The sequence below is a fragment of the Ranitomeya imitator genome, chromosome 1 (assembly GCF_032444005.1).
Source record: "Ranitomeya imitator isolate aRanImi1 chromosome 1, aRanImi1.pri, whole genome shotgun sequence".
Taxonomy (NCBI): domain Eukaryota; kingdom Metazoa; phylum Chordata; class Amphibia; order Anura; family Dendrobatidae; genus Ranitomeya; species Ranitomeya imitator.
This window is the reverse complement of record NC_091282.1, coordinates 591,514,553-591,528,018: the sequence shown is the minus strand read 5'-3', so window position 1 is coordinate 591,528,018 and position 13,466 is coordinate 591,514,553. Positions and strand designations below refer to the sequence as shown.

At 43.9% G+C, this 13,466-nt stretch overlaps 1 protein-coding gene across 1 annotated transcript in view; it reads left to right on the top strand.

The window, feature by feature from the left end:
* LOC138680655 (C2 calcium-dependent domain-containing protein 4D-like) overlaps nucleotides 1-11,319 on the top strand; it is a 267,619-nt gene extending 256,300 nt beyond the window's left edge. Inside the window, exons 3-5 of the transcript XR_011321725.1 lie at nucleotides 10,134-10,260; nucleotides 10,336-10,486; nucleotides 10,571-11,319. The gene's annotated coding sequence lies outside the window, so the exon portion shown is untranslated. The remainder of the gene's footprint in view (nucleotides 1-10,133; nucleotides 10,261-10,335; nucleotides 10,487-10,570) is intronic.
* The last annotated feature ends 2,147 nt before the right edge of the window (nucleotides 11,320-13,466 follow it).

Genomic DNA, 13,466 nt, shown 5'->3' with positions numbered 1-13,466 from the left:
ATATGTTACACAAAATGCTTAATAAGTAACATTTTTTTTTAGGGACCACATCACATTTGAAGTTACTTTGAGGGATCTATATGATAGAAAATGCCAAAAAGTGACAGCATTCTAAAAACTGCACCCCTCAAGGTGCTCAAAACCACATTAAAAAAGTTTATTAACCCATTCACAGGAATTTTTGGAATGTTTAAAAAAAAATAACATTTAAATTTTTTCACAAAAAAATTACTTTAAATTCAGTTTGTTTTATTTTACCAAGGGTAATAGGAGAAATTGGACCCCAAAACTTGTACAATTTGTCCTGAGTATGCCGATACTCCATATGTGGGGTAAACCACTGTTTGGGCGCATGGCAGTTCTCGGAAGGGAAGGAGCCCATTTGACTTTTCAATGCAAAATTGGCTGGAATTGAGATAGGACGCCATGTCACGCTTGGAGAGCCTCTGATATGCCTAAACAGTGGAAACTCCCCACAAGTGACACCATTTTGGAAAGTACACCCCTTAAGGAACTTATCTAGATGTGTAGTGAGCACTTTGAACCCCCAAATGCATCACAGAAGTTTATAGCGTAGAGCCGTAAAAATAAAAAATCATATTTTTTTTCACAAAAATAATTTTTCACCCCCAATTTTTTATTTTCCCCAGGGTAACAGGAGAAATTGGACCGCAAAAGTTTTTGTGTAATTTGTCCTGAGTACGCTGATACTCCATATGTGGGGGTAAACCACTGTTTGGGCACATAGCAGAGCTCGGAAGGGAAGGAGCACTGTTTTACTTCAGCGCAGAATTGGCTGTTATTGAGATCAGACGTCATGTTGCGTTTGCAGAGCCCCTGATGTGCTTAAACAGTCGAAATTCCCCAATTCTTACTCCAATCCTAACCCCAACACACCCCTAACCCTAATCACAACCCTATCCATGCCCCTAACTCCAACACACCCCTAACCTCAAACACCCCTAATCCGAATCCCAACCCTAACCATAACCCTAACCACACCCCTAACCCAAACACACCCCTAACCCGAACAAACCCCTAATCCCAACACACCCCTAACCTTGATGCACTCCTAAACCAACCGTAAACGCAATCCAAATCAAACCCTAACCCCAACTCTAGCCCCAACCCAAACCCTAACTTTAGCCCCAACCAGGGTTGCCACTAGAAATTTTGGGGCCCCATACTGGCAAAATTTTCGGGGCCCCCTTGAGACTCCGCCCAGGCTCCACCCCAGCCCCGCCTGCAGGCTCCACCCCTCGAACTGTCCACAGTCCCACCTCTCTCTCTTGGAAAATCTCCACTTCTCACCTATCACACATTGACAGTTCCCATCACCAGATCACACATATAGCCGGCAGCTTTTGTTTTGGCCAAAAGATTTTTTAAGCCGCCACCATAACACGGTAGACACTTTTGGCCGGGCCCTACTCTGCTGTAACCTATTAAATATTTGTTAAAATATGCAATACAATTTAGGTATATTTTTATTTATTTTTCAATTTTTAAAATGACCTATAATACTACATACAAGGAACAAATACCACAGCACTATGACCAGATGACATATTACCACCACAGTGATCGAATAATATAAAATACAAGGAACAAATACCACCACATCATGACCAGACCACATATTACCACCAATGACTGAATACTACAATACTGATCAGTAATAAAAAAAAACCCACAATACTATCACCATCAGTGCCATTATACACAGGAGATCTGTAATTAGTAAGCAGTGTCTGTGTACAGGTAATACAGTGATCACCGGTGACATTATACACAGGAGCTCTGTATATAATGTATAGGTAATACAGTGATCACTGGTGACATTGTACACAGGACCTCTGTATATAGTATACAGTGTATAGTGTCAGTGTATAGGTAACACTGACTCACCAGTGATGTCTCTAGGTGAAGTCCTTCATCTCTCATCCAGCACAGACCGCCATCACTTCATCCAGCCAGGACTCGTCTCTGCAGGAAATAACACAGTTATCTCGAGTTCCGCTTGTAGAACACATTACTTAATTTTCCCAGCCTCTACATTACACCACATGAAGAAGGCGACATAGTATCACTCTACACAGTAACAGGACCGCCCCCCATTTAAAACCGTATACTCAAAAAATAAAATATATACATCACTGCAATAATAATATCCCTTAATTAGCCCCTATGGTAATATTCGCCATCCTAGCCCCCGTGTGTCTCATTCCAGGCTCCAGCCATATGTTCTCCCATCCTGCCCTCATGAGTATCCATTCTGCCCCATATGATCTCCCCATCCTGCCCCATCTGTCTCCATCGTATCCATCCTGCCCCATCTGTCTCCATCGTATCCATCCTGCCCCATCTGTCTCCAATCCTGCCCCATCTGTCTCCATTCTGCCCCATCTGTTTCCAATCCTGTCCCATCTGTGTCCAGCACTCTGCCCCATCTGTTTCCAATCCTGCCCCATCTGTGTCCAGCACTCTGCCCCATCTGTGTCCAGCACTCTGCCCCATCTGTGTCCAGCACTCTGCCCCATCTGTGTCCAATCCTGCCCCATCTGTGTCCAGCATTCTGCCCCATCTGTGTCCAGCACTCTGCCCCATCTGTGTCCAGCACTCTGCCCCATCTGTGTCCAGCACTCTGCCCCATCTGTGTCCAGCACTCTGCCCCATCTCTGTCCAGCACTCTGCCCCATATGTGTCCAGCACTCTGCCCCATCTGTGTCCAGCGAAGTTCTCTGTCTCCACGCAGCTGCAGCGTGCACTTGCCAACGACTGACAATGATGTCAGACGCCGGCGACATGCACGCACGCTGCGGCTGACGTCAGCTGCCAGCCTCAGATTGGCTGGCGGCTGTTAACTATTGACGTGCGGGCCCGTGCCCGCACGTTAATAGCTTTAAACAGCTGCAGCGTCGGCGCCAAGGGCCCGGTTAGCCTGCGGCTGCCGGTAGGGGCCCGGTGAGGAGATGAGAGGACGCCCGATGCGGGCCCCCTCTGCCCACCGGGCCCCATACGCCAGTCACGGCCGTCATGCCCTGATGGCGGCCCTGGCCCCAACCCTAACCCTAACTTTAGCCCCAACCCTAACTTTAACTCCAACCATAACCCTACCTTTAGCCCCAACCCTAACTGTAGCCCTAACCCTAACTTTAGCCCCAACCCTAACCCTAACTTTAGCCCCAACCCTGACCCTAACTTTAGCCCTAACCCTAACTTTAGCCCCAACCCTAACTGCAGCCCCAACCCTAACTTTAGCCCTAACCCTAATGGGAAAATGGAAATAAATACACTTTTATTATTTTATTATTTTTCCCTAACTAAGGTGGTGATGAAGGGGGGATTTGATTTACTATTTATAGCGTGGTTTTTTAGCGGATTTTTATGATTGGCAGCTGTCACACACTAAAAGACGCTTTTTATTGCAAAAAATAGTTTTTGCGTCTCCACATTTTAAGAGCTATCATTTTTACATATTTTGGTCCACAGAGTTATGTGAGGTCTTGTTTTTTTCGGGACGAGTTGACGTTTTTATTGGTACCATTTTCAGGCACGTGACATTTTTTGATAGCTTTTTATTCCGATTTTTGTGAGGCAGAATGACCATAAACCAGCTATTCATGAATTTCTTTTGGGGGGAAGGGGCGTTTATACCGTTCCACGTTTGGTAAAATCGTTATAGCAGTTTTATTCTTCTGGTCAGTACGACTACAGCGATACCTCATTTATATCATTTTTTATGTTTGGCGCTTTTATACGATAAAAACTATTTTATATAAAAAATAATTATTTTTGCATAGCTTTATTCTGAGGACTATAATTTTTTTTATTTTTTCGCTGATGATGCTGTGTGGTGGCTCGTTTTTTGTGGGACAAATGACGTTTTCAGCGGTACCATGTTTATTTATATGTCTTTTTGATCGCGTGTTATTCCACTTTTTGTTCGGCGGTATGATAATAAAGCGTTGTTTTTTGCCTCGTTTTTTTTTCGGTGTTCATTGAAGGGGTTAAGTAGTGGGACAGTTTTATAGGTCGGCTCGTTACGGACGCGGCGGTACTAAATATGTGTACTTTTATTAATTTTTTTATTTAGATAAAGAAATGTATTTATTGGAACAATATTTTTTTTTCTTTATTTAGGAATTTTTTTATTTTATTTTTTTTACACATGTAAATATTTTTTTTCCTACTTTTTACTTTGTCACAGGGTGAGACATCATGCTATAGTGCAAAGCACTGTGTCAGATCAGCGATCTGACAGGCAGTGCTGCAGGCTTGCCGGCGCCTGCTCTCAGCAAGCGCTTGCAAGCCACCTCTCTGCATGAATAGGTGTCTTATAGACGCCTCTCCATTACTAATCCATGGGCTTGATTTCACCTGTCAAGCAAAGATGACATCAACCCCACAAACGCCACTGTCACAGTGCAAGTGAGAACAAGCAAGCAAAGCATCAGAATTGCTATTTTTAGGCTGGAGGGGTCCATTTCCATGGCTCCTTACCAGCCTGAGAATACCAGTCTCCAGCTGTCTGCTTTAAAAAAGGTCGGTTGTCAAAAATGGAGAAACCCCACTCCGCTTTTTAAATTAATTATTTAAATAATAAAAAAAAACAGCGTGGGGACAACTGTTCTTAATAACCCGCCTTGCTAATGCTGACAGCTAAGGGTTGTAGCCCCCATGTGTCAGTTTTTCCTGGCTGGTTATCAAAAATACAGGGGAACCCATGCCATTTTATTTATTTATCGCGCAGGCGGCGATTGATGAATTCTCCAATCAGCCACCGCTCACTGTTATTAACGGTAGCAGGTGTAGGCTGATGGGAGTAGTAGATCCTGTCATGAAAAATGCGGCAGCACTCACCTATCCTGGAGTGAGGAAAGTCTTTATTGAGACATGTGATAATACATCTTCACAGCTCGGGGGATGTGCAGTGACAGCAGGAATGTGCAGGGGTCGACGACGGCCGTTTCGCGCTGTATCTAGCGCTTCTACGGGTCCCGTATAATATTAGGTTGACGTACAAGTGGCATGAACGTAAAATAGACTTTCTAAATATTGCATTGATGGTGGATGACCTTGGGTTCGTCCAGACTGACATCTACCGAAAGGAGACCTCGGTCAATTCGCTTCTGCGAATGTCCTCTGGACATACCCATTCCACGATTAGAGCCATCCCCACGGGCCAATTCTTGAGGGCCAAACGGACGTGCTCTACTGTGGATGGATTTGAAGCACAGGCTAAGGATTTGAGAGCCCGTTTCCAGGAGAGAGGCTATAGTCGAAGGTATATCAAATGGGGATACCATCGGGCTAAATATACCCCATGACAAGGCCTACTCGGTAGCTGTGGTAAAGTGAAGGATAAGAGTGACCCCCAAACGAGATTTATCTCAGCTTTTAATTGCCAGTGGGACACTATTCGCCAGATTCTCACTAAACACTGGCCCATCCTCCAAACTGATCCGATCTTGAGGAAAGAAATTTCCACAAGACCATTGATCACGGCTAGGAGAAGCAAAAATCTCAAGGATCAACTGGTGAAGAGCCACTACGTGGTTCCCCAGAAAAGTCCCTTTGGCAATTCTAAACAAAGGTGGGGATGTTTCACCTGTGGGAATTGTTTGGCGTGCAATTTGCATAACATCATAAGGGCTAAAACCTTTACAAATATGGATGGTACTCGGGAATACACTATTAACCATTACATTTCCTGTACCACTTCATATGTGATTTATTTTTCGCAGTGTCCCTGTTCTAAGGTCTATATTGGCCTAACTTCCAGGGAACTGCGCATTAGGGTAAGGGAGCACGTCAGGGATATACTCGTGGAGGACCTTTTGCTGTTGAAGACCCTGCCCAAACACTTCAGGCTATGCCACAACTCTGACCCGGCCTTAAGGTTAAGGGAATCGATAGATTACATGGGGGCATAAGAGGTGGAAATTTGAAGCAGATGCTAGCACAGGCTGAAACCAGATGGATTGTGGAGCTTGGCACTATGTCCCCCAGTGGCTTAAACGAGAAATTGAGCTTTGCCCCGTACCTGTAATCCCTGCTTGTTTTTAACTCTGTTGTGTCTTTAGTAAATGTGTTTTATTGTTGTATTTTTTTATTTTAGTAATCCAGTTATATGAAACCTCATACTTTGCTATGGCTTGAGATATGGCTCCCCTATGATGATTAAGATCCTGAACTCACTGACAACCTCTGAAGATCGCATGAAAGCCGACTTGGTTGCACTATATGTTGGAAGAATCCCCCGAATTAACCTGGAGGCTATAAATCTGTGTTTGTTTATTTTGATTATATATGATCTTTCTCCTTTTTTTTTTTTTCCCTGAATGCCCCTTGATCACTGTGTGATATATCACTGCTTGTATCTTTTGAGCAATTTGGACATCTAAATGATCTAAACATCAACATAGGGAAAGTGTAAAGGCCCCTTCACATTAAGCGACGCTGCAGCGATACCGACAACGATCCGGATCGCTGCAGCGTCGCTGTTTGGTCGCTGGAGAGCTGTCACACAGACCGCTCTCCAGCGACCAACGATGCCGGTAACCAGGGTAAACATCGGGTAACTAAGCGCAGGGCCGCGCTTAGTAACCCGATGTTTACCCTGGTTACCTTCCTAAAAGTAAAAAAAACAAACACTACATACTTACCTAACGCTGTCTGTCCTCCAGCGCTGTGCTCTGCACTCCTCCTGTACTGTCTGTGTGAGCACAGCGGCCGGAAAGCAGAGCGGTGACGTCACCGCTCTGCTTTCCGGCTGACCGGCGCTCACAGCCAGTGCAGGAGGAGTGCAGAGCACAGCGCTGGAGGACAGACAGCGGTAGGTAAGTATGTAGTGTTTGTTTTTTTTACTTTAACGATGGTAACCAGGGTAAACATCGGGTTACTAAGCACGGCCCTGCGCTTAGTTACCCGATGTTTACCCTGGTTACCAGCGAAGACATCGCTGGATCGGTGTCACACACGCCGATCCAGCGATGTCTCCAGGGAGTCCAGCAACGAAATAAAGTTCTGGACTTTCTTCAGCGACCAACGATCTCCCAGCAGGGGCCTGATCGTTGGTCGCTGTCACACATAACGATTTTATTAACGATATCGTTGCTACGTCACAAAAAGCAACGATATCGTTAACAATATCGTTATGTGTGAAGGTACCTTAAGGAGGAGGGAGATATGCGATCCTTCTCATTAGTATGCACAGGTCAAGGAGGGATCTCTGCACCAGCTTAATCCATCAAGAGAAAAGGCTGCACACTTGCGCATTAGAGGCTGGTGTGTGGGATAGTTGAACTTCAACAAAATGGCGACGCGCATGTGCACCACGCTCCGGGATCTGACATCTTTTTGAAGGCCTCTTATAACTCCGGCGTGCAGATATGACATCACGGGGGATTTCCTCCCTGCACGCTGAAGCTGAGTGCCAGCATTAGATGCACCTGAGACCCGGGGCGGCGGCGCCGTGCGCAACACACTATTGGGCAATAGGTGAGTGGGGATACCATATAAGCCAGCAATTATGCAGACATGACATGCACCATTATCTTTTTCTCCCTTGAGAAAGCGGAAGACGCGAAACGTACGTCGGGACGTGTGTGATACTAAGGACCGGCTTACTACATGGGTATGTGTCAGGCACTCTATATGTGTTAAACTGGTTTGGGAACTTGGCACTATGCACTTTAGGTCTATTTAGACTAGGGCTTATATATTTGGGATGCCCATATGCTATGACACAGACTATATGATCCCAGAAGCCTGTATACTATTCCTGTATCACTTTTTGTGCTATGTACTTGGGTACTCATCCTTTCCTCTTACTGAATATGACATTTTGATATTTTCTGTGTTTTTAATAATAAAATTTGTTGATTTTTCTAAACACTTTCTGTGAGAGTGGTGTGTTTGGGTACTTGGTACCCGGTTGTTAGATTATGATAGGTTAACACACCCCTATATTTCAATGCTTTGATGGAAAAACCTTCCTTGCGGGAGGTTCCTATATATTTAGCATTATTATGTTTTTGGACAGCTTTGTATTTTGTGCAAAACTGCAGCGTTTCTGCACCCATTGACTCCCATTTTGTGTGTCAAATCCGCAGAAAAACTGCAGATGTAAAAACCATCTGCAGATTATCTGCGGATTTGGGTGTCAAAAACGCTGCAGGAGGAAGTGACGTCAGTGATGTGGAGGAAGTGTGTGTGCAGAGTGTAGCGAAAATGCAGTTGTACCGTCGGATGGGGATCAATGTGAGGCATATGGTTGAAATGGTATGTATTGTCTGTCTGTGTGTCTGTCTGTGTATCTGTCTGTCAGTAATGACTCACTGCAGTCATTCGTCGGATTGAACTACTTCTCCCATTGAAATGTGATGATGGGAGAGTTGTCCCATCGTCAGACGACTGACTACAATGGGTTAAAAACACAAACACACATAAAACATACATAACATACAACATATAACATGTAGTATATACTAACACATACATCCCCGAAGGCCACCATCCACGATCATCCTTTTCCCCCCCAAAAAATAAATCTTTTCCGTCGTAATCCATATATATCGCTTGTCCCACGACGTCCTCCGGTGATACACTGCAGGAGTCAATCGCTCCTGCAGTGTATCGGAGCTGCCCGTTCGTTTCCTGGAGTTAAATGAACTCCGGGAGCTCACTTTACGGCAATTGAACTGCCGTGAAATTTTCTCACGCAGCAGTGTAGTAAAGCGAGAGTCCCGGAGTTCATTGAACTCCTGTAAACTCTCGCGCATGCGCAGACACACTGCAGAAGCTTTTGCTCTTGTTATTGTGTCTGGGAAGCCGTGGAGAGCAGTCACATCTCCCGGAGTGGCTGTTCTCCATGGCAGATCGTTGTGGGACAATCGATATTAATGGACTACATCGGAAAAGACAAGAACAAATTGTGTGATTTGTAAGTATGGTAAAACTTAGAATATTAAAATACTTTTTCCTGCGTCTTTTTTTTTGTGTTCAGTAAATTGGGGTTAACGTCACCTTACAATGTCAAGGTGACGTTAACCCCTTATTACCCCATATCCCACCGCTACTCGGGAGTGGGGAGAGAGAGGCTAAGCGCCAGATTTGGCGCATCTTAGAGATGCGCCATTTCTGGGGAAGCTGTGGTCTGGTAGTTGTAGCCGGGGGGGGGGGCAATATCCATGGCCCCTCTCTAGGCTATGAATATCAGCCCGCAGCTGTCTGTGTAGCCTTTTCTGGCTATAAAATATAGGTTGACCCCACATCATTTTTTTTCTGGGGTCCTCCTATTTTAATAGCCAGTAAGGCTATGCAGACAGCTGTGGGCTGATATTCATAGCCTGGGAAGATTAACCCCTTCCCTGGCTACAAATTAGCAGCCTGCAGTCGCTGGCTTTCCCTTTCTGGACATGAAAATTGGGCGTGAGCCTACGCCAATTTTTTTTGAGGGGTTAATAATGGATAGGCGTCTTATAGACGCCTCTCATTATTAAGCGGGGTTAACGTCACCTTACTATGTCAATAGTTATTAAAACATTTCTGAACCCAACCAGGCAGTGGGAAGAGAGGGACTAGGCCGGGATTACACATGTGTTAAACACAGTAAATTCTTGCTTGTTAATACCCGCCATTGCTGCTGTTAAACTCATGATTGTAGCCTGCGGCTGCAGAGCATTACATGGAGCTGCAAAATATGCTCAGAAGTGCGTTAGGCAAGGACAGGTATTAACATGCATGACTTGGCTGTGTTTTTCGCATGTGTCATCCCGGCCAAAGGCTTCTTTCTATCGTTTCTATCTCCGTTGCCTCCACCCGATGGACACTGATTTAACGCCCGATCATGCGCACAACGGATGGCCATCTGTCACAATTTGTCGGTAATACAAGTCTATGACATAAAACAGGATCCTGGAAATCTTTTTTGGTTATGAATCTGGGGGTTTTCCTAAACCATGCTGCATCTTTGGCCTAATATCTGCCCTACACTCTATGTATTTATTATATATATATATATATATATATATATATAAAACATCGGTGTGTCTACAATTTCAATTACAATTATTCCTTTTTTTAATATCTGAGGAAGGTTTTCAATTACAATTTGTTATCCATTATAGATAAGGGACATGCCTGCCATATGGGACCCGGCCGATGAGGCATATAAAGACAATTGCTAGACGAGGATTTTACGTGACCTCTATCCGCATTATGACGGCTACAATAGTAGCCTGCAGCTGCAAATTAGTAAGTATTTTTTACACCTTTCAGAAAAATAATTTTTCAAGGGAATGTAATGATCATATTATTTTATTGTTTTAGATAAAGAGGTCAAACAGCGGTGGGGCTCAGTGTGAGACCGCTTCCAAAAAATTCAGACCAGCCGGTCCAAAAGCGGGTCTTCCCCGGTCAAAGGGAGCTTCAGCTTGTATGAGGACCTAAGTTTCTTGCCCACCAGCAGCACTTTGAGGAGGTGATTTGTTAAAACTAAAGAGAATGTAGTAATGATGAATATAATTTATTGTATCAAACTTAAAAATTCCTTTTTATTTCACAGCACTGAAGGGAACATTCCAGCTCCTGACCTTGTAGAGGACTCAACACCAGAGACAGCAGAGTCAGCAGATGACGCATTTGCTTTAAGCTCACCAGGCTCTATCCCTGTTGTTGCAGGCTTTTCGGGAATATGTTCCGGTTCAACATCTTCGGCTGACCAAAGTGATGTGCCAAGAACCCAAGGAACCTCTGTCGTTCCAGTGCCAATAACCATCCCACCTCCCCAAAAAAATGAAACAAAAAAAAAGGATGATAAAACCACATAAAGGGTCAATGAGACCATTGATCTTCTTAACAAATCGGCCAAAGAGGATTATCTGGATCTTTTTGGGTCTACTAAAGCAAACAAGGCACTGTTATTGGCACCGGAAAGACTGAGCAAATTTATGAGCTCTGTCCATGCCCTTTTGGATGCGTTCGAGGATCCTGCAACAATTGCCCCCCTATCGGACATTGCAACAGGTTGATACACAGAGCGTGAGACCTCCACCACCAACACCGCCACAGCCACTTCAGCATGACCAATGGTATCACCGGCCTACCAGCCAGTACTACTCTGATACCAACTCCGACCACTTTGGATTTGGCCCGGACTATACTATGTTACATTAGTTAAAATGTTGACAGTCATAATGCTGTTCCATTATATTCTGTCACACTATTTTTGAATACCCATACCCGACAAGTTTTTTCTGAAAATCAACTCGTGCTATGATTGAGATTTAGTTAAAAAATAATTAATAAAAGAATGAAGTTTAACAAAGCAATGACTACTTTTTTCATACCTTTTTTTAATGATTTATAAATAAATTTGGATTTTCACCATCCCGTAGCGTATATCTTCTATAATAACATAAGGGGTATATGACTTGGCTTTTATAAATCACAAATTTTGTTATTAATTACTAAACTCCCAAAAATTTGCCTTTTCTTATTTTTAAAATAACATTTCTCTGACCTATAGAATATACGACGGACGAAAAAAATTTCTTTCTAGGCCTACAACTAATGACTGGGCCTTGATGAAGCCACTATGGTAACCCTCCGTTCACGGGACCGCACACACAACAATTGGCCCTCAGCATTACATAATCTCTTTTTCCCATCACTCATAATTATACTAAAAAGAAAAAAGAAAAGTATCATTTGAAATAAAGCGAAAAATAGTAAGATTATTAATCTAGCCAAATTAGTTCTCATGCTTTGCACTGACGAGGGCCAACAGTCCGAAACACCGTGTCTGTGAATTGAGATACTGATTTGGATTTTATCCTAAGTCATATTGCACGACTCGTTTAAAGGGTTGATTGTGACTTGTAGGATCGCTACTTCCAACAGGTGGTGCTATAGATTTTGTCCTCTTTTTCTCAGAAGAGGCAATTTGTATATTATATTTCCCAGAGGAGCATTGCACGGTGAATAAGCCTTCTTACCTTGACAAGCCAGAGATGGTATGTCACTTTCCATAAGGAGAAACGATATCCTTAGACCCCACAGTCCAGAGCCTATCACCTAGCCAAATTAGTTCTCATGCTTCGCACTGACGAGGGCCAACAGCCCGAAACACCTTGTCTGCGAATTGAGATACTGATTTGGCTTTTATCCTAAGTCATATTGTTTAAAGGGTTGATTGTGACTTGTAGGATCGCTACTTCCAACAGGTGGCGCTATAGAGTTTAAGTCCTCTTTTTTTCAGAAGAGGCAATTTGCATATAATTATTTTTAATAAGTGAAAAGATAATACAATTTTTTTTTCAAAAAAAGTGTAAAAATGTTTCTTGGTCTTTAATTTAGTTTTCAGTCTTCGGTTTAGTTTTCATCCATCCTCTGCTGGTCCGGCTGCACATCACCAACACAGGAGTATTGCCAGTGCACGGCACCTTCTGGACTCATAAAGTAGTCAGTGAAGGTTTCTCTCACACAACACCGGAGCTGGATGGTCTTCCCAGACCCACATTGACCACTGGATTAAATACAGGCTGCTGGTGCTCGACATCTATGTCAGTGCTGTAGTCACGAGCATAGTTGTGGAGCAGACAGCAAGCCTTAATCACAGTGTTAACGGTGTCAGTATCCAGCTGGATGGGTGTGTGAAAGATCCTCCACTGACTGCTGATGATCCCAAAGGTGCATTCCACATATCTTCGTGCACGACTCAGCCGATAATTAAAAATCCTCCGTCGTGCATCCAGTCCCCTTCGTGGGTATGGGCGCAGCAGGTTGGTCGTTAAAGCAAAGGCCTCATCCGGTACCATCACAAAGTGTACTGGATGTGTGGAACCCGGCAAAGGTCTTGGGGCTGGGAGCGTTCCGCCATCTTGAAGAATTTGCATCCCAATCTGTGAAGTTCGCAACACCCGATAATCCCCGGTACTACAATAGGCACCAACGTCAATGGCAACAAATTTGTAATGGGCATCAGCCACCGCCATCAGGACCACTGAAAAATACTTCTTATAATTAAAGAAGCGTGATCCTGATCGTGGTGGCTGCTGAACCCTTACATGTTTACCATAGTAACATAGTAACATAGTTAGTAAGGCCGAAAAAAGACATTTGTCCATCCAGTTCAGCCTATATTCCATCATAATAAATCCCCAGATCTACGTCCTTCTACAGAACCTAATAATTGTATGATACAATATTGTTCTGCTCCAGGAAGACATCCAGGCCTCTCTTGAACCCCTCGACTGAGTTTGCCATCACCACCTCCTCAGGCAAGCAATTCCAGATTCTCACTGCCCTAACAGTAAAGAATCCTCTTCTATGTTGGTGGAAAAACCTTCTCTCTTCCAGACGCAAAGAATGCCCCCTTGTGCCCGTCACCTTCCTTGGTATAAACAGATCCTCAGCGAGATATTTGTATTGTCCCCTTATATACTTATACATGGTTATTA